Here is a 22,938-nt window from a genome sequence, read left to right on the forward strand (position 1 = left end):
ACAACCCAGCTATCCCCTCAGGTAACCATAAGTTTGTTTTCTATGTCTGTGAGTCTATTTCTGTTTTGTAAATAAGTTCATTTAAATCATTTTTTTAGGTTCCACATATAAGTGGTACCATATGATATTTGTCTTTCTCTGACTCACTTCACTTAATAAGATAATCTCTAGCTCCATCCATGCTGCTGCACATGAAGGAAGCCATGTCTTGTTTGTACTTTATTTAATGCCCCAAATCTGGTAGTGCGCTAGCACAGGAATTACTAAATATATATTTTTATCTGAACCCAGATGTTTTTAGCAGAACTCCAACTACATTTCTGTCCTCACTGTCATTATTCATGTCTGGCCAATAGCCTGGGACCCCACTGCCGTGACTTTATCTGCAGCTGGCAGTCCCCGGCAGCCAAGACATTGCCCAGGCCCGTGCTGTGTTGACTGTGGCCCAAACTGCTGAAGATTTACTCCTTTCTCCTTTCTCCTTTAGTGTACAAACTTCCAGCTGAGCTGCTTTGCAATATCAGAGGTATCTCTCCACTTCTTTCTAGTCAGCTTACAGTGACAAGCAGTGATGTTTTGGATTCAAAAATAAATAAATCTCTCTTTTTAAAATGACTATATACAGCTGAAGAAATTTCTTTCAGTAAGTTGGATTTCATAATAAACTTGATAGACCTGACTGTGCAGTCTCACTAAGAATAGCATCAACCTGGTGGTCCAGTGGTTAAGACTCTGTGCTTCCAATGCAGGGGGTGTGTGGGTTCGATCCCTGGTCGGGTAGCTAAGATCCCACATGCCACGTGGTGCAGCCAAAAAATTTTTTAAAAAGAAAAAAAATGAAGAAAAGAATAGCATCAATCTTCCCACATTCCTCTTTCATCATTTCATTCTCTCCATAAAACCGACTAAAAGGCTTCAGTGTGGAGTCTACTTCTTAGAAAATTTTGCTCTGGGAGTAAGACATGTGGCTTTGAACTAATCCATCTTCCTAGGGCGCAGTTTCCACAATTTCAGCAACCCCTATCTTTCCAAGTTGCTGGAAATGCAAGCAAATATATATGTCACTCTCCTAGCACAGCGCCCGTTCTTGGCTGAAGAGTGCTTTAAATAAAAACAGGCCTCCTATTCCCACTAAAAATTGTAGGAAAAAGAGATTGGAAGGAAATATATCAAACTGTGGACAGTTATTACTGTGGCGTGTTGAGATTATTGTGCCTTTTATCTTGGTGATTTAAACTTTCCTGGGCTTGTCATATCTTGTAAAATGATTATATAGTAGTTTTATAATCAGAAAATGTGAATAAAAATGATAATTTGTATAATCCTTAACAGTTAAAAATTATTTCTCATTCCGTGATTCTGTCCCATTTCTCAGTAATAATTCACAACAAAAATCAAACTAAATAAGGGAATTCCCTGGCAGTCCAGTGGTTAGGCCTCTGTGCTTTTACTGCCGAGGGCCTGGGTTCAATCCCTGGTCAGAGAACTAACATCCCACAAGCAGTCCAAAAAAAAAAAAAAAAAATCAAACTAAATAAGAGAATTTGTGTCGGTAAATTTCATGTACCACCAAAAGAATTAATATGAACACACAGACCCAGGGCCCGACAAAAAAGCAGCCTGCAAACAAATGTGAATAAGAATGAAAACTGAGGACTTGATCTTTGGCAGAAACATTGAAGTCGGAACTTTTAGGACTTAGTGAGCCGATGGCGAATCTTTTAAAGCGTTGGCCGACAGAGTGGCCTCTGTGAGGCAGAGAGCAGAGTGGGGTGCACGTCTCCTGTCGAGAGCAGCACCCTCTCTCTGCAGAGAAGGCGTCCTCTTCAGCGGCCCTTTCAGAGGGTCATGCATAGAGCAGCCAGGTGGGAAGCACTCAGCCACACTGCAGCCATCCTTGGTGATCAGCACGGAGAAAGATGTCACAGCCAGGTGGGGGACAGGGGGCAGTGGACAGTCATCAGAGATCGGAACCCGAGAGGGAAGGAAGTGGCAGAGTTGGTGGCTGCTGCTGTTCGGACCTGCCAGCCACTCCCCCCTGCTGTCACTTGCAGGGGCTGTGGTCAGGGTTGCAAGAGGAGCACTGGGGAGAAAGGAGGCATTGGTGGCCGCACAGACCTCGTGCATTACACTTCTGACCACCCCGCATTTCACAAGTGAGGAAATAGGAAGTGAGGGCCTAGAAGGGTTCATGGGGCTGGCAGCCGTACACTCAGGACTTCAAAGGGCAAGCATTTTTGCCAGTACAGTTTTCCGGTGAGTGAAGATGCTGAAATTCATTTCCCGTGTGGCTTCTTTTATAGAGTGCTGACCAGCCCTCTAACTCTGGGCATCTGCAGTCTGTCACAGAGCTTTGCAGCCTGAAAACCAAAACCAACCATTCATCTCACAGGCCTACCACATAAAGCAAGGGTCAGTTAGTTACCAAAATTGATATTTATTATGGGGAGAATTTTTTTTTTTTTTTTCAGTACGCGGGCCTGTCACTGTTGTGGCCTCTCCCGTTGCGGAGCACAGGCTCCGGACACACAGGCCCAGCGGCCATGGCTCACAGGACCAGCCGCTTCGCGGCATGTGGGATCCTCCTGGACCAGGGCACGAACCCGCATCCCCTGCATCGGCAGGCGGTCTCTCAACCACTGCGCCACCAGGGAAGCCCTATGGGGTGAATTTTTAACAGGAGATGGCAAGCCACCTTTATAAGTCTGGCAGCACCCTCAGACTGCACAGATAGAATTAGGAAATTAATAAAGTAGTTGCATCATCTGTCTTCTGCAAAACACATCGAACTTTTCCCCTTTCCTTCACTTTCATCCATTTACACTATGAGCAGGTTTTTTAATTTGCTTCCTCCTTCCTCTCATTTAACTCTTTTAAAGGAAGAACCTGAGCAATGTTCCCAGGAAGAAAGTTAGCACCTTTCTCTGCTCAGGGCCTCCCCTAATTAGCAGGTGGAAATTCCCAGATGAGAGCACCTGCCCATTTGACTGTGGCTCAAGAACTGAGGTTGGGAGGCTTGTGCCTACGGAAGGAAAATAACCAGTTGGATCAGTGGGTGAGAGACGAGAGCATAAATAGGGCTGAGACAAAGAAAAGGTCAGCTGCAAGTGGGTCAGGAGATGAGAGTGGACGAGTAGGCCCTGGAAGGTTCTGCTGGGAGGCCTGCCACAGAGGATTTCAGTCCCCACCCTACTCCAGGGGCAGGATGACTCAGCATTTCCTATTACTATTATTAAGGCCAACCCCAGAGGCCCTAGCAAGGCTGACTGCTGTTAAAACGGACTGTTCTTCTGGCCCCTGGTTCATTCTAGGTCTACATAGTAGAAGGCTATTCCAGAAGGGATGTGTAATTCATCCCGGTATTTAATGCTCTTTTATTACTTTTTTTTTTAAAACTTCAGCCAATAGCCTGAACTGGTCAGGCTTTGGGCTGACATCTGCTGCTTTATCTGGTCTCATTGTCACATAATAATAAGTAACCTTTATTTGTGATCATCAGGTGCTGACATTTTGTGAAGACTTTACAGGAACATCCCCTTTAATTCTCAGAAGCAGGCCACAAGGTAGGTATTATTATCTCCATTTGCAGATGAGTAAGCTGAGGCTGAGAGATGTTAATTGCTCAAGGACTGAGAATCTAACTCAAGCCTTTTCACTTAAGAGTCTGTGTTCTTCACCTGTACCCTCTACTGCTTGGCAGAGATTAGAAATGGTTTATCGAGCTGAAACACAAATCAGAAGGTGATCATAGGCAGGAGGGCATGGAGAAAATGAAAAGCAAACAATGGGGCAGGAATGTGATGAAAAGAATAGAGGGAGGGAAGCATATGCTCCTGGCAGAAAATCAAGGTGGGAAAACCATTGGCCCTTTACGGCCACGTAAGGTCCTACCTAGAGGCTAGGTTGCCTTGTTAACATGCCTTCAAGATGGACAGGTTTTGTTATCTCTGTTTTCCATGTATGCATTCCATGGATTTATTACCTAGATCTGTATTCTTCCAGCTACCAAGCGACTGGTGTGTATTCAGTGTGACTGAAGAGGCATCTGTCATACTGTTGCCCCATCTCATACCCTCCCTGAAATTTCACTCTTAAAGTAACTGGGTGAGGCCGTGGAGGCTGAGCATTGTCTTCAGAAGGTTATTGTTGAAATGTATATGTCCTCAAAGTTAAACTCCATGAAGGCAAGGATTTTGTCTTGTTGCCTCATATCCCTAGGAATGTAGAAGGTGATATTTATGTATGAAATTAAGAATGTATAAATAAATGAATTCAAGAAGTGAACAGTAGGCAGAGTGTCCCTTGAAGCCTTTGTTGATACTCTTGTCTAGCTGATTCATTGACTTTGCAAAGTAGAAAATGAGGAGGAATGGGTCACAGGTAATATGTTGAGGGGAGGTGTGTTTGGGTAGGATTAGGGATGGGAAACTTTGGAGCTTGGGGATCTAGAGCAGGAGACCCTGGAGAGCTGGTGGGAAGTGTCAACTTCCCAATCCACCTTCCTCCCCACTTCAATATCAAGGTACTCTGTACTGTCCTGTCATCCTTCCTTCAATTTCAGGAGCAGATTTCTGATTTACCAAGGCTTAAATCACAAGTTTTAGGCGTTCTCCAGCATTTTTGGTCTTTCTTTCCACTGACATCTTCAAACAAGCACAGGTATTCCTCCTTCAAGAAAAACAAAACAAAAACAAAACCTGGTTTGACTCTCATTCTTTCTAAGTCGTCACTCTATTTCTCTTCTTCCATTTATTGTTAAACTTGAATAAATGATCTGCACTTTTTTTTTTTTTTCCTTTGCGGTACGCGGGCCTCTCACTGCTGTGGCCTCTCCCGTTGTGGAGCATAGGCTCCGGACGCGCAGGCTCAGCGGCCATGGCTCACGGGCCCAGCTGCTCCACGGCATGTGGGATCTTCCCGGACCGAGGCACGAACCCGTATCCCCTAGCATCGGCAGGCGGACTCTCAACCACTGCGCCACCGGGGAAGCCCTGATCTGCACTTTTTATCTTCATTTTTCCACTACCTAAAACTCTTAATCCCTTGAAATCTGGCTTCTCCTTCTGTTTCTACTACAGTACTTTACTAAAATATTCTTTTTCTCTCTCTTTTACAGAAAACAAACAGAGCAGAACATTACATCAGAACGCTAGTTGTCCCTGGTATTCCTTTCCTGTTCTTCCTTTTAATGAATAAAACTCTCCCGAGTTTTAGCTGGGCATATGGGTGCCCAGCTAGAGACTACAATTCTGTCTTTTTTTGCAGCTGGATGTGGGTATTTGGCCATAAGCTAGGGGCAAATTCCTGCTTCTCTGAGAGCTAACTGTCCTGTCTTTCCTGTTTTGTTCTCACTCTTCCTTGGAAAAGCAACCTTGGAAGTTGGTGGTCAAGTTGGCGGGGTTGGCATGTTGAGGGCAGCAGTACTGCTCCACCAGCCTGGGACAGATCACCTCTGGATCTCTACATGAGAGAGAAATAAACTTATACTGTATTTTAATCATTCTATTTGGGGGTCTTTTTTTGTTAAGCAGCTTAGCCTGTACTCTAATAAACTCCTTTTTCTTATTTAAAAAGTAATATGCAGGGCTTCTCTGGTGGCACAGTGGTTGAGAGTCTGCCTGCCGATGCAGGGGACACGGGTTCGTGCCCCGGTCCGGGAAGATCCCACATGCCGCGGAGTGGCTGGGCCCGTGAGCCACGGCCGCTGAGCCTACGCGTCCGGAGCCTGTGCTCCGCGCCGGGAGAGGCCACAGCAGTGAGAGGCCCACGTACCGCAAAAAAAAAAAAAAGTAATATGCATTCACTGTAGAAACTGAATGATAAGTAGAAAGAAGATGACCCCCAAATTCCTGTTGATCCTCCTCCTTTTCTGATTGATTATTCCCACGAGCCTATGCCTAATTGCCTTCCTTTCTTTCTTCCACCTACAATCTTGGGCATAGCCCAGCACTAAATTCTCTATCTCTTATCTCTCTGTACTCTGTCACAGAGAATGGCTCATATAGTGATTGATTTAGTCATTAATTAGTTCATTCATTTCAAAAAATATACTGAGGCCCTACATTCTGCTAAGTGCCAGGGACCTACATTCTGCTAAAAATTAACTAGACATGTCTCCTCCCCCCAAGAAGATCACCAGCTGGAGAGGAGAAGGAAAGGTAGGTTATAAACAAGTCCTTTGAACGTAGTGTGCTGAGTACCTGATGGAGCTCTCATGTGAGATTACAGAGGGCACCTGACCAGCTTGTCGGTGTGGAGGACTGGGTATTGATGAAGGCCTCCAGGAGAAGGTGAGCCTGGTGAAGAAAGGTAAAGAAAGAAGGAGGGATGAGGAGAAAGGGAGATGATTCCAAGCTAAGAGGTCAGTGAGGAACCAGAAGCTTGGAAATGAAAACTTTCAAGGTGTTTGCAACGAACTGTAGGCCACAAGGTGCTGATACTGTGAGAAGTTTTGCTGCAGGTGGAGAGATGCAGGTCATGGAGGCTTTGCTTGTCATGCTAAGGAGGCTTGGGCTTTCTTCTGAGGAGGGCTTACTGAAGGGTACTCAGCAGAACTGTGAAATTGTAGATCTGCCTTTTAGATAGATGTTGTATTCTGGGTGGTTGGGTGAAGGATAGATTTCTGGGAGGTAAACAAAAGTGGAAACAGGGTACTGGTTAGGAGGCTATTTGCAGTGGAGTAGGTAAGAGGTGGTGATGGCTAGATCCAAGGTACTGGCAGGAAAAATTAAGAAGGAAATGAATCTGAGAAACGTTCAAGAAATAAAATGGCCATGGCTTGGTGACTGAAGAGAAAATAACAGGAAGGATCAAAGATGACTCCCACGTTTCTAGCGTGGGTGCTGGATAGATGCGGGTGACGGCGTTAGTGGCTTTAGCTGTCACCCTTGAGGTAGCTTATTGTGAAGGTAAGGGAGCTTAACCTTCAGGCCTCCTTGTAGGCATGGGCCCGTTCAAGGTCTCTGGGACTGGCCCTAGCAATTTTGTATTCTTAAGTCTGTATTCGTTTTCTTAAAGAGGGCCCAGACCCTCTTTAAGCTGGTATTAACTTCAGTGCTGATTACCACTAGATTAATCCTCCAAAGAAAACCGTGGACGTCGTGTCATTCTTCTCCTCAAAAGCTATTGTCATTGTGTCAATGGCTTTTTGCCAACTTGACACTTTTACCTTGAGGTTGCCTTTTACTGAAATGCTCTCCAGCAAGTGTTTATAGTTTCAGACATCCCTGTCTACCAAAGGGTCTTTGGCCCTTTAAGACCTATCTACTAGTAGAGCTGCTTTAGTTGCAATTACAGTTGATCTTTGAACAACACGGAGGTTAATCCGTGTATAATTTATAGTCAGTTCTCTGTATCCTCAGTTCCTCAGCATCTGCAGATTCAACCAACCACCAACCGTGTGGTATTTACTATTGAAAAATATCCGCATGTAAGTGGACCCACGCAGTCATACGCCATTGTTCAAGGGCCAACTGTACTCTGTTGAACTTTGTTTACTACCAGTCTTCTTGCTTTAGTTTTATACCAGTTGTGGCTTTTCTACCTTAAATATGTGTCTAATCTCTGACTTGGCCTTTCAGTGGTGACTGGTGTTGGGAATGTCTCATACCCACAGAAAGCCTCTGGCATAAGCAAACATCACTATATAGTGTGGCCCTGGTGTACATCCAACATGTGATGACACTTTAAAATTCTGGGTTTTGATAATGTTGAGTCAAAGGCAGTTTGTACTCTAGAATGTTCACTCTGGGCTATAAACCCTTGAACATTAGTTATTCAATAGTTCTGATATCTGGAATATGACATGCAGTCATCTGCAGTCACAGAGCTGTCCTGGACCATCCTCTCATCTGAAAGAAGAGTTGTCTTCAGTGTTCGTTGCATTGCTGCCTGATGAGTGACTTCATAGGATTTTTCTGCTATCTACTCCGGGTACGAAAAATCTAATTCACTTCCTAAGCTTTTTCCCCATAATGTCCCTTCTGCTTCAATAGATTCTCACTCAGACACACCAAAGTGGGACTCATAATATCAATTTATTATCTTAGCAATCTCAGTAAACAAGGCAGTCTCACCATGTTCTTTTTTCTTCAGGGATAAGGCGGGCCTAGCATCTTCCTAAAAAGAACATACTGTATGGCCTCATGTTACAAAAATTGCAGCTTGGTTAACATTTCCACTGACAGTCCTTCAGTTTTTTTTGTAAGGAGATAACTTATTTTGGAGAAATATTGTTCTATAAGTAAAATAAAGCTATAATGTTACTATTAGGAGACAGTTGTGAGCCCTAAGCACAGTGCTGATGTTTCATAGCAGATCTTTCTCATCTCCTCCTTCTCAGCGTCTTTGTACTCCTTCAGTCTCTCCATCTCTCTGTTACATGTTAGCAGATACAAATCAAAGGTGTGGTGAGGCTGACAGCACCTGCAGGGGCCCAAGGCCTTCCCTGGGACAAAGGGATTTGGGTCTGCCCGCTGTAATTCTGCAAAAGGAGTTATGAACCAAGGAAAGTAAAATTTATGATTCTAAGTGACAAAGAACAGATGCAACCTGGGGAAGGAGGAGGATTTGGGAGCCCAATTCTCTTTGGGGAAAATACTGTTTTCTATGTTGTAATTCTCTTCTGTTAGCCCGAGCCTTCTGATCTCTGCAGCTTTGAAGGGTTCAGGGATGGGTATGCGTGGGTGGCTGAAGTAAAGCAAAAAAGGAAGCCTGGCAGCAGCCTGGGAAGGTGGTTATGAGATGGGAGAGGTGACCTGCTGAGAGCTGGGCCTCGCTCCCTGCCACTCCCGGGGGACAGACAGCAGCTGGTGCAGAGGTGGGAGTGGGCGAACAGCCCTCAAGGATTCTCAGAGGAACCTGGAAGGAGAATCTGGTAAAAGATAAAGTTCCTTTTTGTCACACATGACATGAGCTCTAATCCTTGTTGCCCTTGGAAGACTAGAGAGGTCTTTGACATCTGGCCTGCCCAGGATAAACAAACACTGCTGAGCCCATGTCCAGGAATGGGGCTATTTCCCACCTCCCATCCACACACACACTCACTCCTAGCTGCCTTTCATACCACTTCTGTCTCTTCCAATGGGGGCTGCCCAAGCAGGAGGAGAAAACTAGAAGGTATTTTACATAAAGGGAGCAAGGAGGATATCAAAGACTCACATCACCTGTTTTCAGCTTGCTACCCGCCCCCCCCCCCCCCCCGAAGTGGTCCTGGGCACTCATGTAGCCTGCTGTCTGAAATCAAGGATTCTCTCAGCATCCTGTTTCATATAGGTCAGCATCATGTTTCTCAGCTAATTGATAAGACAACCCCCAAAGGCCAGTGGGAGTGGAAGGGCTATTTCTCAGGGCTCCTTCAGCTCAATGTTTTACATAATTAATCCTTGAGATGGATGGAACTTGTTAGGTTCATTTATTATTTCTTTCCTTTCTCCCTCTTTCTTCTCTCATCTTTCTTCTCCTCTTCCTCCCACCTTCTCTCTGCCCTCCCTTCTTTCCTTCTTGCATCGTTGGTCCTAGGAAGTTTTCTGCTCGTTATCTTTCAAGCAGTGTTGCTGCTGTACCTAGTGTCCTGTGTTCCCTGCAGTGGCCAGAAATCTGCTCCCATCATTAAAGGCTTAGAGAGCACAAAGGGAGCCGAGGAAGCTTAAGTCTAGGCTTCAAGGTTACTGCTTAGATCTTTTTGCCTAGAAATGATTATATGAAGACATAAAATGTTGTTTTCACTCTATGTCCTATTATATGTTTTGCATTAAGAATCTCAATATAGAGATATGTAAAATTCAAATTGTTAACTCAGGCTTGGACTTTTCCCTCCTCTTCGATCAGTAGTACTCCAATATGGTTTATGGAGTCTGCTTTCCTGTCTTGGAGGACAAGAATGACATGCAACAATTTGGAATGTTTTAGGTGACATCACCTAGGAGCCAGGTTACAGATGAAGTGTAATCATTTATCTTTAGACTCCCAGCTTTGATTTACCCACCTTCTACCCAGTCCTCATATCTACATAGTCCCATCTTGTACTAATGGGAGGGTAGTATCCAGGGTAGTAGGAAACTCCCTTGTCCTGACCTCCAAAATCTGTGTTTGTGACAAAAGGCATAGGGGCTACCTCCATTTGCCTAAATAGGTGGGAGGAGAAAGGTCACAGTTATGAAAGTAGTATTTGAAATAAAGAGAGAAAGGACAGGTATTCTGTCTGTTCATTATGCTCTTTTTGGAATCTCTTTTTACATGGAAATTCCAGTCATCTGTGATCTCAGATTCTTGGAAAGCAAGCACCTCCATGTTCTGTCCCTGATATAGATGTATTTATTCCTAAATATTTTATCCACCTTGGTGTTCTCCACATCCTTAGTGCTCCATAAATAGTTACTAAACGAATGATTCTTGCTGCCTGTATCAGTGTTGCATTGGGTATGTGAGCACAATTTAATAGCAGAAGGCACTAGTCACTGGCCAGCCATGTAGCCATGTCCTCTTATCGCCTCTTCCTGTAATTACAGTTTGGTTTTATGTAATAACATGGATTCAATAAAATTTTCTCTTTTTTAGTAAAGAGTATGTGATAAATACATGGGCGTGGATGCTCATAGCATTTTTTTTTAATCCTATTTTTTCACATCCATTTGTTTTGACAATCAAAAATCAGTGTGGCTTACTATGTACCGGGCACAGTAACCATGACTGGCACTTTATATATACATTCTTTGTAATTCTTGCAATAGTGCTGTAAGGAATTACCGTCATTTTTCATTCATTTGTTGGTCCATTCATCAACTGCTAGGTTCGCTGTTAGATGGTAAGGACACATCAGTCAATGAGACAGACAAAATCTAACATTCACAAGGCTTAGAAGCTGAGGCTTAGAGAAATGACTTGTAGTTAGGGGACACACTGAGTGACTAAGCTGGGATTCGAATCTGATTACAAAACTCATGCTGCCTCCAAAACAGCGATAGTTAGTTACAAAGACCCTAAGTGCCAGTCCTTCACAACTTCACTCGTTTTCAAACCTTCAGACCAATCTCATATGTTCGGTGTTATTATCTCCATTTTAGAAGTGAGGAAATGGGACTTGGAGAGGCTGAGTAACCTACTCATGATCTTATAGCTGGTAGACAGCAGGGCCATGATCTGGATGCAGGGTGGCCCGGCTCCAGAGCCCATTCTGCTTCCACTTGACCGTGCTGCTGCCCCATGTAGCAGAGAAGACCATGGTCCACAGGCCCTGCCCTGCTGGAGCTTACAGGACAACAGGCAAGAGAAGTAAAATACAATTACAGTACAAAGCAGAAAGGAATAAGGCCACAAGAAGAGTATAAACAAAGTGCTTTGGGGTTGAGGAGGGATTATTTTAGTCTAAGGAGTACTTGAAAACAGAGGACAGGGGAAGTGCTCTATGTGATAAATCTACAGGGTATCATTTTTCAAGCAGGAAATAATCTGTTATTCTGAGTGAAAACATAATAAATAGAAGTTAGAATTATTTCACTTCCTTTTTTTTTGGCTTAGTAAGTATATTCATTATATAAAATTTATTGAGTGGCTGACTGGGTATAAAACCGTAAGAAACATTTCAATTTCAGAGATATTAAATTGCTAAAAAATATGCATCTTAAAATCAGTTAAATACAGTTTTTTTGTGTTTTGTTTTTAGTAAGAGTATGTCTTGGTCTATGTTCAAGGTATTTTAAGTAGAGAAAGTAGAAAAGAATCATAATATATTTTCACTTTCATTGGGGTCCCAGCGGGACTGCTGTGTACAGTTGTACAATTTGTGTACTATACAAAAGTACCCAGCTGAGGTGGTGAGAGGGGGCTGAAATCCAGTCTGCATTTCCCATGCCAAACAATGCTCCCCATTGCAAGACTGCCTCCCTCCCAAAAGGAAGGACATCTTGGTGCCTTTTTAAAATTTTGTAGGAGTTAGAAAAGATTGTTTATGGGTTTGCAGTGACCCTGGGTCCCACAGCAAGAGCAACAGTAATGGTGCTGCAGCAGCCATGGGTGAAGTGTGGTGTTAAATATGACAGTTTTTTTATATGTCTACTGTAGACTTTAAAATACTGTAGGAGTTTATTAAATTCTAAATTAAATTTAAGATTAACTCAGTAATTAAGTAATGACTAAGAACATTGTAGCATCAGTTAATGAAAAATTTTATTGAATCCATGTTATTACATAAAACCAAACTGTAATGTGGGATAGAATGAAATATTATAACTTCAATTCTCAACTACACAGTATTTTTGCATATAATTTCAGGCATTTCACAGACCATCTAAATCCCATTTTGGACCTCAGATTAGCATACCTATATTATGGTACAGAATGATTCAAAAAAGAATTGACAATATAATGTATTTATGTGTTTGTAGTATTTGTTTATAACAAATATAAACATGTGGTCAAAACCTAATACTTTCCCTATGGCTAGACACTTAAAAGGTCACCCACATGATGTCTATTTACTGGTTACTGAGTAGTCCATTTTGGAAGTGTTTAATTCTTTTTGAATCACCCTGTGTCATTTAACAGCTTCCTCTGGGAGGGTTTAAATGGCAACTCAGCACTCCGGGTTTTGGGTGCTAGTGTGCCATGAATACATATTTATTGTGGCTCACTTTGCAGGGTGCCTTTTATAGGTTGGGTTAATGGTGAATAGAATAATGCTTTATCAGATGACAATAATTTTCCTTTAGATTTCAATGAGCAATGGTGCCATTACCTCCCACTACAACGCTCCCTCAAGGTCAGATCCACAGATCCAGAGTGTCTCTGAAAGGTTCAGAGTTGTCACAGTCACCGTGAAATTACGAGCGACTCCAGGGCTCATTCTCATAGAACGGGAAGTTTTCCTGGACAATGAGTCATTATTAAAGCACGGCTCCCTTATTGGGCCAGCCAGTGTGCGACTGTAAAACACACCTCTGGCAGTGTGGTTATCGTCACTAGCCAGAGGCTGTCTTCCACATCACAGGCTATGTCATGAAACTGTCATGTTAAGTGTTTATTTTCCTTGTCACGTGTCATCTTTAAGAAATATTTCATTGGAGAGTTTACTGAGAAGAGACTGGCTTGGTATTTTTATCATGAGCCAGATGAAATCTGCTGCAGGTGGATGGGGTGGGGGACCACTAACTAGTTTACTAGTTGAAAATGCCCCGTGATCTGACTGCAGCCACATACGTGAGCTGCATCAGCGCGTATAAATTAAAGCTGATCTTAACAGGAATATACTTATCTGGTCAATTTAGAGAATAGCTCTTTATAAAGTTTTAACTGACTCTTATTAATATGAACATTCATACTTGAATATGTCATTAATATTGAAATATTTTATTTATTTTACTATCAATGTTTTTCTTTTTGAAGGTATCAAATAATGGTGACTGATTAAAGTAGACACTATTTCCTTAAATTTTTCCTTTGTAAAAAATAAGGGGGGAGGGGCTTCCCTGGTGGCGCAGTGGTTGAGAGTCCGCCTGCCGATGCAGGGGACACGGGTTCGTGCCCCAGTCTGGTAAGATCCCACACGCCGCGGAGCGGCTGGGGCTGTGAGCCATGGCTGCTGAGCCTGCGTGTCCGGAGCCTGCACTCTGCAACGGGAGAGGTCACAGCAGTCAGAGGCCCGTGTACCGCAAAAAAAAAAAAAAAAAAGGGGGGGGGGGGAGGAATATTTGTTCAAAGAAGACATGTTTTAATCATGAATGACATTCATGAATGACATCATGAATGCAAGAAATGCAGTATGAGATCACCAGGACACCTGCCAAGCATTTTGCTTCACCACCTAGAGCAGCAGGGATGAAAGTGATTGTAGGGGGGGATTTATGCTGGGGATATTCACTATCAATGATTCAGTGGGTGGCTGTTTTCCTTGCCTTATACATAGAGGATCCATAAATATTTATTGACATTTTATTCATTCAAAAATATCTGGTGAGTGCCTCATCTGTGTCAGTCATGGAGATGGGTGGTTGGGATACAAAGATGAGTAAGGCAGAGCCTCTGTGTGCTGAGTCTTGAGTCACCGTGCTTCGCAAAAGAGGCAAAGAGTGATGCGGGAGCATGAAGAAGGGAGGGATCAGCTTTAGCTACAGGGTGGCCATGAAGTCTGGAAATGAAGATAACTTATTTCATCCTGTATTGTAATATAATACCAACAAACAATTTATTATGTATTTGCCTGTGTTTTTAGACTTGCTGGTTATCTGTAAGAAGGTCAGGAAAGACTTTAAAGAGAAGATACTTGATCTGGGTCTTGAATACCAAAAGAAGTTCACCAGGTTTGGGGAAAGGGCCTGGAAAGACATTCAATGCGATCGAAGGAAATGTATGTTTGGGGAACTGCAAGTGATCTTGTTTAGCTGGAGTGCAGAAGATGAGGCAGAATAGATGGGGAGGAGCCAGATTTCAGAGGTTTTGCAAACCATGCTAAAGAGTATGGATGTTATACTACAGGCAATCAGGAGCCAATGAAGTGTTATGAGCCAGGCAGTAACATGGTCATTCAATCAAAAAGCAATTTTCAGACCAGTGCTAGGTGCTGAGCTACAAGGATGAATTAGATATAAGAAACTCAAAGCCTACTAAAGAAAACAATAAACAAGTTAGTGCAATGGAAGTCATAGATTTTCTGAAATAGTATCATTATTATTATATTTATTGAGTATTTACTGTGTGCCAGACATACATGCATAGTGCTAAGTGCTAAAATGCATTGTCTTATTTAATTCTCCCAATAACTCTAAAAACCACTATTGATTAGTGCTACTTTATATAAGAGGAAACTGAAGCACAGAAATTTGATACCTTGCCTCTGGTAAGTGGTGGAGTCAGGTTCAAATCCTAGTGGTCTGACTCCAGAAAATACACTTTTACCAATAAGGACTATGTTGCTTCCCCATGACAGAAATCTGTCTGATTTCTAAGAGCACTAGGGGCCACACTATCCATTCTGCAGAAACAGAGGTAGGGTTTGGAAAGTCTTCATGGAGATAGTCATGGGATTTGTCTTATGGAAGATCACTCTGTCAGCTTGGAGCTGGGCAAGACCAGAAGTGGAATGTGAGTTAGGAGGCTAGGTAACAGCTGGTAGTATCAGTGGGAATGAGGGGAGAGGATAGAATCCAGAGATATTTTAGATGTGAAATGGTTTATTGTGCTGGATTAGGTTAGGTTTCTGACTTGGATATAAAGGTGGATGGTAGAGCCGTTAACCATGATTCATAATACCAAAGGAGAAACAGGTAGGTGTGGGGTAGGGGTAGAATAGATATGTACATTTTTAATTTGTTGAATCTGTGGAGTCTGTAGGGCAATAAATATAAGTAAAAGCTAGTGACTGGATATACAGTTCTGGAGTTTAGGAGAAATATCAAAGCTAGATATTATATTGGGTGTCACTTTGAAGATTTAAAAACTAATATATTAGTTAATTAAAGGTATCTCTCTAAATGTCAAATCATAACTATTGATTCTATCCAAAAAATTGGGTCAAATACAACAAATGGATAATACCACTAGAAAGCAAATAGTGAAGCTGGCAAAATGGACCACCCTATTTTAAAGAAAACATGTAGGCAGGTATTCTAGCTTCCGGGGCTGTGAAAAAATGGTTTTGTACTGTGCGTAACTTTGGGTGGGCGAACACCAGGGATGGGGAGAAGGTGGATTAAGATATAAGAGGTAGAACTTCAGAGAACAAGAGTAGGGAAAGAACATTACTGAATGTTGCCTTAATCATATGGAAAGCACAAAAGTATAAAAGTTGTTGGTTTACTTCCTATTTTGAGAGTTCATTTATCAACCTCAGGGGACAAAGGCAAATTTGCATGGATGCATGAATGGAAATAATTTAAGACAAGAAGATATCTCCTATACAAAAAAGACTAGGCTATGGAAATCAAGCCAACAAAAAAATACTCTTCAAAGAAATTACAGTTATGACCTATATATTTAGAATTAAATTAACCCCATTATCATGTGGGTACTTAATCATAGAAAGCACAAAAGTATAAAAGTTGTTGGTTTACTTCCTATTTTGAGAGTTCATTTATCAACCTCAGGGGACAAAGGCAAATTTGCATGGATGCATGAATGGAAATAATTTAAGACAAGAAGATATCTCCTATACAAAAAAGACTAGGCTATGGAAATCAAGCCAACAAAAAAATACTCTTCAAAGAAATTACAGTTATGACCTATATATTTAGAATTAAATTAACCCCATTATCATGTGGGTAGAATACACTTTGTTCCCTTGGTCTTTAGAATATAGAGAGGGCATCATTGCTCACCCATCATGGCAGCCCTTGTTTAGAAGGAAAACTACCATTCATGAATCATCAACCTAAGCATAATGAAAGTTAGCCACCTGGGATACCATTGACAGAAAAATTGATTCTTCTCATTGAAAGATGTTTCAGTTACAAAAATTCTGATGCCAATTAACAGCAACAAACGACCCTATTAAGAACCATTAAGGGAAATAAAAACTCTTAATTAGGAATGCCAAAGATGGAGAAAGAAAAGGATACTGGGAAAAAAGCCCACAAAACATTCGTGCGTGATAATGGTGGGAGTGGAGGAAAGGAAATTCTCCAAAGAAAGAGTTTTAACGGGGTGTTCTTGGACAGAATTCTGTGGAGGCAGTATGAAGTGGCTAGTGGTGCTGTGTTGGTACATTCTAGGTACAAAATAGCAGATGACAGGAATGCGGATTTCAAAGGCATTTCCTCTCTTAGAACATATGGGACTTTTAAGGGTTGCAGGGGAATAGTTGGGGGATTTTTTTTTTCACTTTTGAACACATATAAGAATGTTAGAAATTGTCAAATGCTACCATCTTTTTAAGGGGATTGTTAGATATAACAGTATCAGTTGGGATACTTTCAGCCCCAAGTCACAGAAATCTCCAGTTAAAATTGACTTAAATATATAGGGCCTTCATTATCTCACAAAATGGGTGGTCTAGAGGTGGTAGGTGGTGCCGGTTGGTGAGTGATTGGGTGAGTGATACAAAAATCTCTTATGGGTTCTTTAATCCTTCCCTTTGGCCATTCCTGGTATTTTAGCTTTGTTTGCCCTCATGGTCACAAATGACAACATCCAGAGAAAGAGAAAACCATCTTTTCATTTGTATTTCTCTTGGAAAGGAGAAATCCTTCTGTAAAACCCCTCAACTCATACTTCATTGGCTAGAATTACGTTGCATGTCTAAGACTACACCAACCATTTGTAAGAGGAATCAATCAGGGGATCAGTTATGACCCAATTCCTGGAGCTGAGGCCAGGTCCAGTTTTCCCTGAAGCACATGGCCACTCATAGCAGGTCGGAAATCTGGACAAAACTGGGGTTTTGTGAATGAAGAATGCGGGTTGGATGGTTTTGGGGTAGGCAACCAATGGTGTCTGTTACAAATGAATTCCAAAAGCCTTTCTTTTTTTTTTTTTTTTTTTTTATTTTGCGGTACGCGGGCCTCTCACTGTTGTGGCCTCTCCCATTGCGGAGCACAGGCTCGGGATGTGCAGGCTCAGCGGCCATGGCTCACGGGCCCAGCCGCTCCGCGGCACGTGGGATCTTCCCGGACCGGGGCACGAACCCGTGTCCCCTGCATCGGCAGGCGGACTCTCAACCACTGCGCCACCAGGGAAACCCAAAAGCCTTTCTTGAATGGAATGAAAAAACATTTTTCATTAAATGTTTCTTACTAATAAAGTTTTTAGTCTTTAACTATGTGTTTAATGGCCAGTTTTCTCTTATTTTTAGTAAAATAATAAAAATGATAATTTTAGAACTATTTAATATAACTGTTTCAGTGTGATAAACCTGGTATGGTCACTTTAGTTTGGCTTAAGTTTTTTTTTTTTTTTTTTTTCCAGCCACACCGTACGACATGCCGGATCTTAGTTCCCTGATCAGGGATCCAACCCAAGCCCCCTTCAGGGGAAGCACAGAGTCTTAGCCACTGGACCACCAGAGAAGTCCTAGTCTGGCTTAAGTTTTCTAAAATATCTTCTCAGAATTCTTTTGGCTGGGTTGGTTCACGTTAATATCACTGATGATAGATGAAATTTGGCAGTTCTCTCATTCTCCATAATTAGGAAAAATGCTAACATGCCTCCAAAGTGTTGCAGAATCTGTTCCTACTTCCTACTGCGTTTCATTGGAGACTAAAAGATAGGCTTTGCAAGTCCCATTTGCAACTACTTGGACAGTTTCCTGGGTTTTCCAGAGATACTAGACTCAGTAAAACAGGGGGAGCACTAAGAAGAATTATCAGTTACTCTGGCTTGCAAGAAATAGAAATCAACTGGACCTAGCTTAAGCATAAAGAAAGAGTTTGTTTTAACAGTTCAGGGGTGTCTCCTGGAACCCGAAGGCAGGAATTCAGTTGAGTCTTTGGACGTTCTGCTGCCTGGAAGTGGAGGACCACTGAAAGCCGGGCTGTTTCATCTCTTGTCTCTGATTCTCACTATAGTCCTATTTCGTTCTTTTCTTTCTGCAAATGCTTTCGTGTTTTATCATGTCTGTGGTGGGCAGATGAGAGCCACTTTTTATTCCTTGACATCACTTCTCATGTCTCTCAGTGTCTCTCAGACCCTCAGTGTCTCTCAGTTCTAATTCTGAATTCCCAGGCAAGAGAATCTGATTTACAAATGAGGAAACTGTGGCTTAAATGAAGCATCACCCAACTCAAGGAAAGCTCAAGGTCACCCAACTAGAAAGGCTTTTTTTTTGGCCAAGTTCCCCGACCAGAGATCAAAACTGCGCCCCCTGCAGTGGAAGCGGAATCTTAAGCACTGGACCACCGAGGAAGTCCCGATAAGGCATTTTGACTCTAGGTCTGTTTGGATCTTAAATGTGGTGACCTTCCAACAACATATGTGAACACCAGTGAGATTTTCGGGAGCAATGCTTGATACCTTGTTGACTCAGTCCAGTCTTGTATTTGTAGGTGAGCCTGATTTGGAAGCTTGGTACAGTTCCTCTTCTCACTGCCTCTATCAACGCCCAGCCGAAAGATCTTCCCTTCCCATCATTAGAAGAGTCATTTCTTTCTTAACACAAGTAGTATCTCATCGTTATAGACTACCTGGCAGGTTCCAAAGACCACATGATGATCTCCTTTTATTTTACAACAGTCCAGTGATGTGGTTGGCTGGAATTATTTACTCCCATTTACAGATAAGGGAATGGAGGTTCACAGGGGCAAGGTGATTTGCTCTAGTAGAGAGGACTAAATTCCCTGGGGAGGTGGACTGGTTGCTTAGAAGTAGATGAAGGATCTTCTTGGTTATGTCCCTGGGGGACCCAAGTGGGCTGACAGGGCAGGACAGCCACAAGCCACCTGGTGCTGAGCTTTCTTGCTAGACTAGGGACTTCTTGAGGCCAGATACCTTGTTCTCACTCATCTCTTTGTTCTCAGGTTCTAGCACAGTATTTGGTACTTAGCAGACTCTTGCTGAACATTTGTTGAAGGAATATGAGACTTTCCTAAAAATGATAACTTTTCAATATTGGAATGAACTGCCTTGAAAAGTTGGGTGATTCCTAGCACTGGCAGAGTTTAAGAAAAGATGGATAAATATCTGCTTGCTCATAATAAAGGCTAACATTTATTGAGCACTTGCTATGTGCTGGGCACTGGGTTAAGTGCTCTACATGTATTATTTCATGTATTCCTCACTCCATCCCCCAAAACAGTTTCTATTATTATCCTCATTGAAACCGAGGCATGGAGAGGTGAAGTGACTTGCTTAAGAATCCATTGCAAGTTGTGTGGCCATGATTTGAACCCTAGAAGACCGAGTTACAGATCTGGATCCTAGTCATGTTGTCCAAGTGTTTCTAGATGAGGCAGGAGATTGAGGTAGATTAGCTCTCAGGTATTTTTCAACTTTGAGATTCCCTGATTGTTTGGCCAGGAGATTGGTGCCAACACATACAGAGAAAGCAGGGAAGGAGAACTGGTTGTATAAGGATAGAGGGATCAGTAGAGAACAAGTTGATTTTGATTATGTTTGGTATGAAGTGTCAGAGGATATCCAAATGAAAAAAGTCCAACGGTATCTTTAGCTTGAAAGAAAAGATAATTCATACGTGTGCTGTTGCCATGAAAAGCTCTTTCAACACAGGAAGTCATAACTATTACTGCCTGGTTGTGCATATAATGGTAGTTACGGCTCACATGACTTTTCTAACACAGCCTTATACTGTATTGGGGATAATACCATAGCTTTGTGAGATAAGCAACATTCTCTTTTTAGAAAAAGATAATTGAACTTACCCTTATTGTCTTTTATTTGTCAGAAATTTCATTAGAGAAAGTGTATGCAATTTCAAAACTGAACACCACAAAGAAATATCTCCTAAATAAGAAAAAAGGCAAACAAAATATATTTTAAGGCTTAAGAGTTCTAACTAAATTTGCCACTGTATCCTTTCTTAAAAGAAACAAACAGGGACCTCAAATTTAGCATGTTGCATTATCACCATTCCTGGCAATAAAACAAAACTTGCAAATGTTAAGAAAGCAATGTAACCAAAAACATAACAAGTGATAATCCATTTAAAAAAAATTATTTGATTAACATTGCTATTTGATAATACAATTCTGCTACAGCCTTAGAAATATCAGAAAAATCTAAATCTGCTAGTCATCAGGCAGTCAACAACACTGGGGGCTGAGAGACACTGAAAAAAAGGAACAAGGCAAGATTTTGCCCAGATGGGCCTGTCCTAGCAGGACTTCATACATAACCCGTGACTCCTGGGAACATGCAGTCAGGTTCCCGTGTAGCCAAGGCCAGCCAGGGACAACCTTGAAATCAGAAGGGCCTGGGTTTTAATCACAGGCTCACTGTTTACCAATGGTATGACCTTGGGAAAGTTGCAAAACTTCTCTGAGCCCATTTCTTCATCCACAAAATGGAATGACTAATCCTTCCTTCATGGGGTGTTGTAAGAAGTACATGAGATGTGTGAAAAGAACCTAGAATGAAATGTTCTTAACACACAAGTACACATGTGTGCGCACACACACACAAGGGTGAGAGGAAACTTTTGGGGATGATGGATACGTTTACGGTATTGATTTGCTGATGGTTTCATGGGTATATACTTATATCCAAATTCATCAAATTGTATACATTAAACATGTACAGCTTTTTATATTTCAATCATACCTCAATAAAGTGGTTTTTAAAAAAATACCCTAGGGCTTCCCTGGTGGCGCAGTGGTTAAGATTCCGCCTGCCAATGCAGGGGACACGGGTTCAAGCCCTGGTCTGGGAAGATCCCACATGCCGCCGAGCAACTAAGCCTGTGCGCCACAACTACTGAGCCTGCGCTCTAGAGCCCGTGCTCCACAACAAGCGAAGCCACCACAATGAGAAGCCTGCGCACCGCATCAAAGAGTAGCCCCCATCCTCTACAACTAGAGAAAGCCCATAAGCCCACAGCCTCTACAACTAGAGAAAGCCCATAAGCCCACAGCCAATAAGTAAGTAAATAAATAAATAAAAATTAAAAAAAAAAAACAAACCCTAGAATAGTACCAGCGACAGAGCAGGCCTTTGATAATTGTTGTCTCATTCATTCCCCCACCTTAGTTTCTTTGCCTTTAAGAAACTAAGGTATAGAGGAGATTCACTCCCTCATTGAATTAAACAGTTAGTGTCTACCAGGGCCACCATGTACAGGTGCACAGGTTGCTCCCTGCTGAAGTGAGGGGGGTGCATTCCAGCCCACTAGCACTCGTCAAGCTGGGTGTCCTGGCTCTCTTTCTAATTTGCAGAAACGTGCTACGTGTGCTTGTAAAGCCCCGGCATCTGTTTCAGGGATAATAAATTTGAACTTTGCCCACTTTGTGACTGATGGGACACGGACAAGTAATCAAGGGTTATAATACATATAATTAATGCTATTATAGGGAAGGTACTATAGGCACACAGAAGAGACACACTTAAATGAGATGGGGTGAGGGATGGGATAATCAGAATCTGTGACTTAAAGCAGCGGTCCCCAGCCTTTTTGGCTTCAGGGACTGGTTTCGTGGAAGACAGTTTTTCCACAGACGGGTGGTGGTGGGGGAATAGTTCAGGCTGTCACGCGAGCGATGGGAAGCAGCAGATGAAGCTGTGCTCACCCGCCGCTGCTCGCCTCCTGCTGTGCGGCCCGGGTTCCTTACAGGTGCAGACCAATATCGGTCCTCAGCCCGGGTGTTGGGGAACCCTGACTTAAAGGATGAGGGGGGAGATTGTGGACAATGTTTCAGGCAGAGCAGTGACATTCAATCATTTATCCATTTATTCATTCAGTAAACACAAATTGAATAGCTACCAACTTCCAATACTGAACTTGAAGAAAGAGCAGTAAATAAAACAAACAAAACCTCCTTTCTCATCATCTTAACATTCTGGTAGGGCAGAGAGACGATGATAATTGAACGAGAAAAATATTAGGTAGTGAGATGTGCTTTGGGATAATAACACAGGCAGGGTGGTGGTGGGTTGGGTGAGGGGGTATATGAGAGTGGAGGGTGGGACAGGCATTGCTAGGGAGCTGTCATTTAGGCTGAGATTTAAATGGCAACTGTAGAAAGCTCAGCTGATGATCTTATCAGGTGGGGGGAGGAGCTGTTAGAAAAGTCTTAAGGGGAAATGAACTCTGTATTTTGAGTTGGCAAAGAAGATGCTTGAGGTGTGTTTGAATTGGCATGGGTGAGAAGAGGCTCCTGAGACGAGGAGAGGTGGGCAGGTACCAAACCTGTGTGAGCATGGTGAACGCACAGACCTTCGAGGCATCCAGTATGGCAGGAAGGGAGGGCCTTGTTGTCAGGCGATGAGAGGTGAGTCAAGAGAGACAGGCAGGAACCGGATGATGACCAGTCTTTTTTTTTTTTTTTTTTTTTTTTGGGTAGCGGG

At 42.5% G+C, this 22,938-nt stretch overlaps 1 protein-coding gene across 2 annotated transcripts in view; it reads left to right on the top strand.

The window, feature by feature from the left end:
* The first annotated feature begins 3,271 nt into the window (after window positions 1-3,271).
* The window catches only part of IFRD1 (interferon related developmental regulator 1), a 48,541-nt gene continuing 28,874 nt past the window's right edge, over window positions 3,272-22,938 (top strand). For both annotated transcript variants that reach the window (XM_007469736.1, XM_007469737.1), the window contains exon 1: window positions 3,272-3,563. The gene's annotated coding sequence lies outside the window, so the exon portion shown is untranslated. The remainder of the gene's footprint in view (window positions 3,564-22,938) is intronic.

This window comes from Lipotes vexillifer, unplaced genomic scaffold, assembly GCF_000442215.2.
Source record: "Lipotes vexillifer unplaced genomic scaffold, Lipotes_vexillifer_v1.1 scaffold597, whole genome shotgun sequence".
Lineage (NCBI taxonomy): Eukaryota > Metazoa > Chordata > Mammalia > Artiodactyla > Lipotidae > Lipotes > Lipotes vexillifer.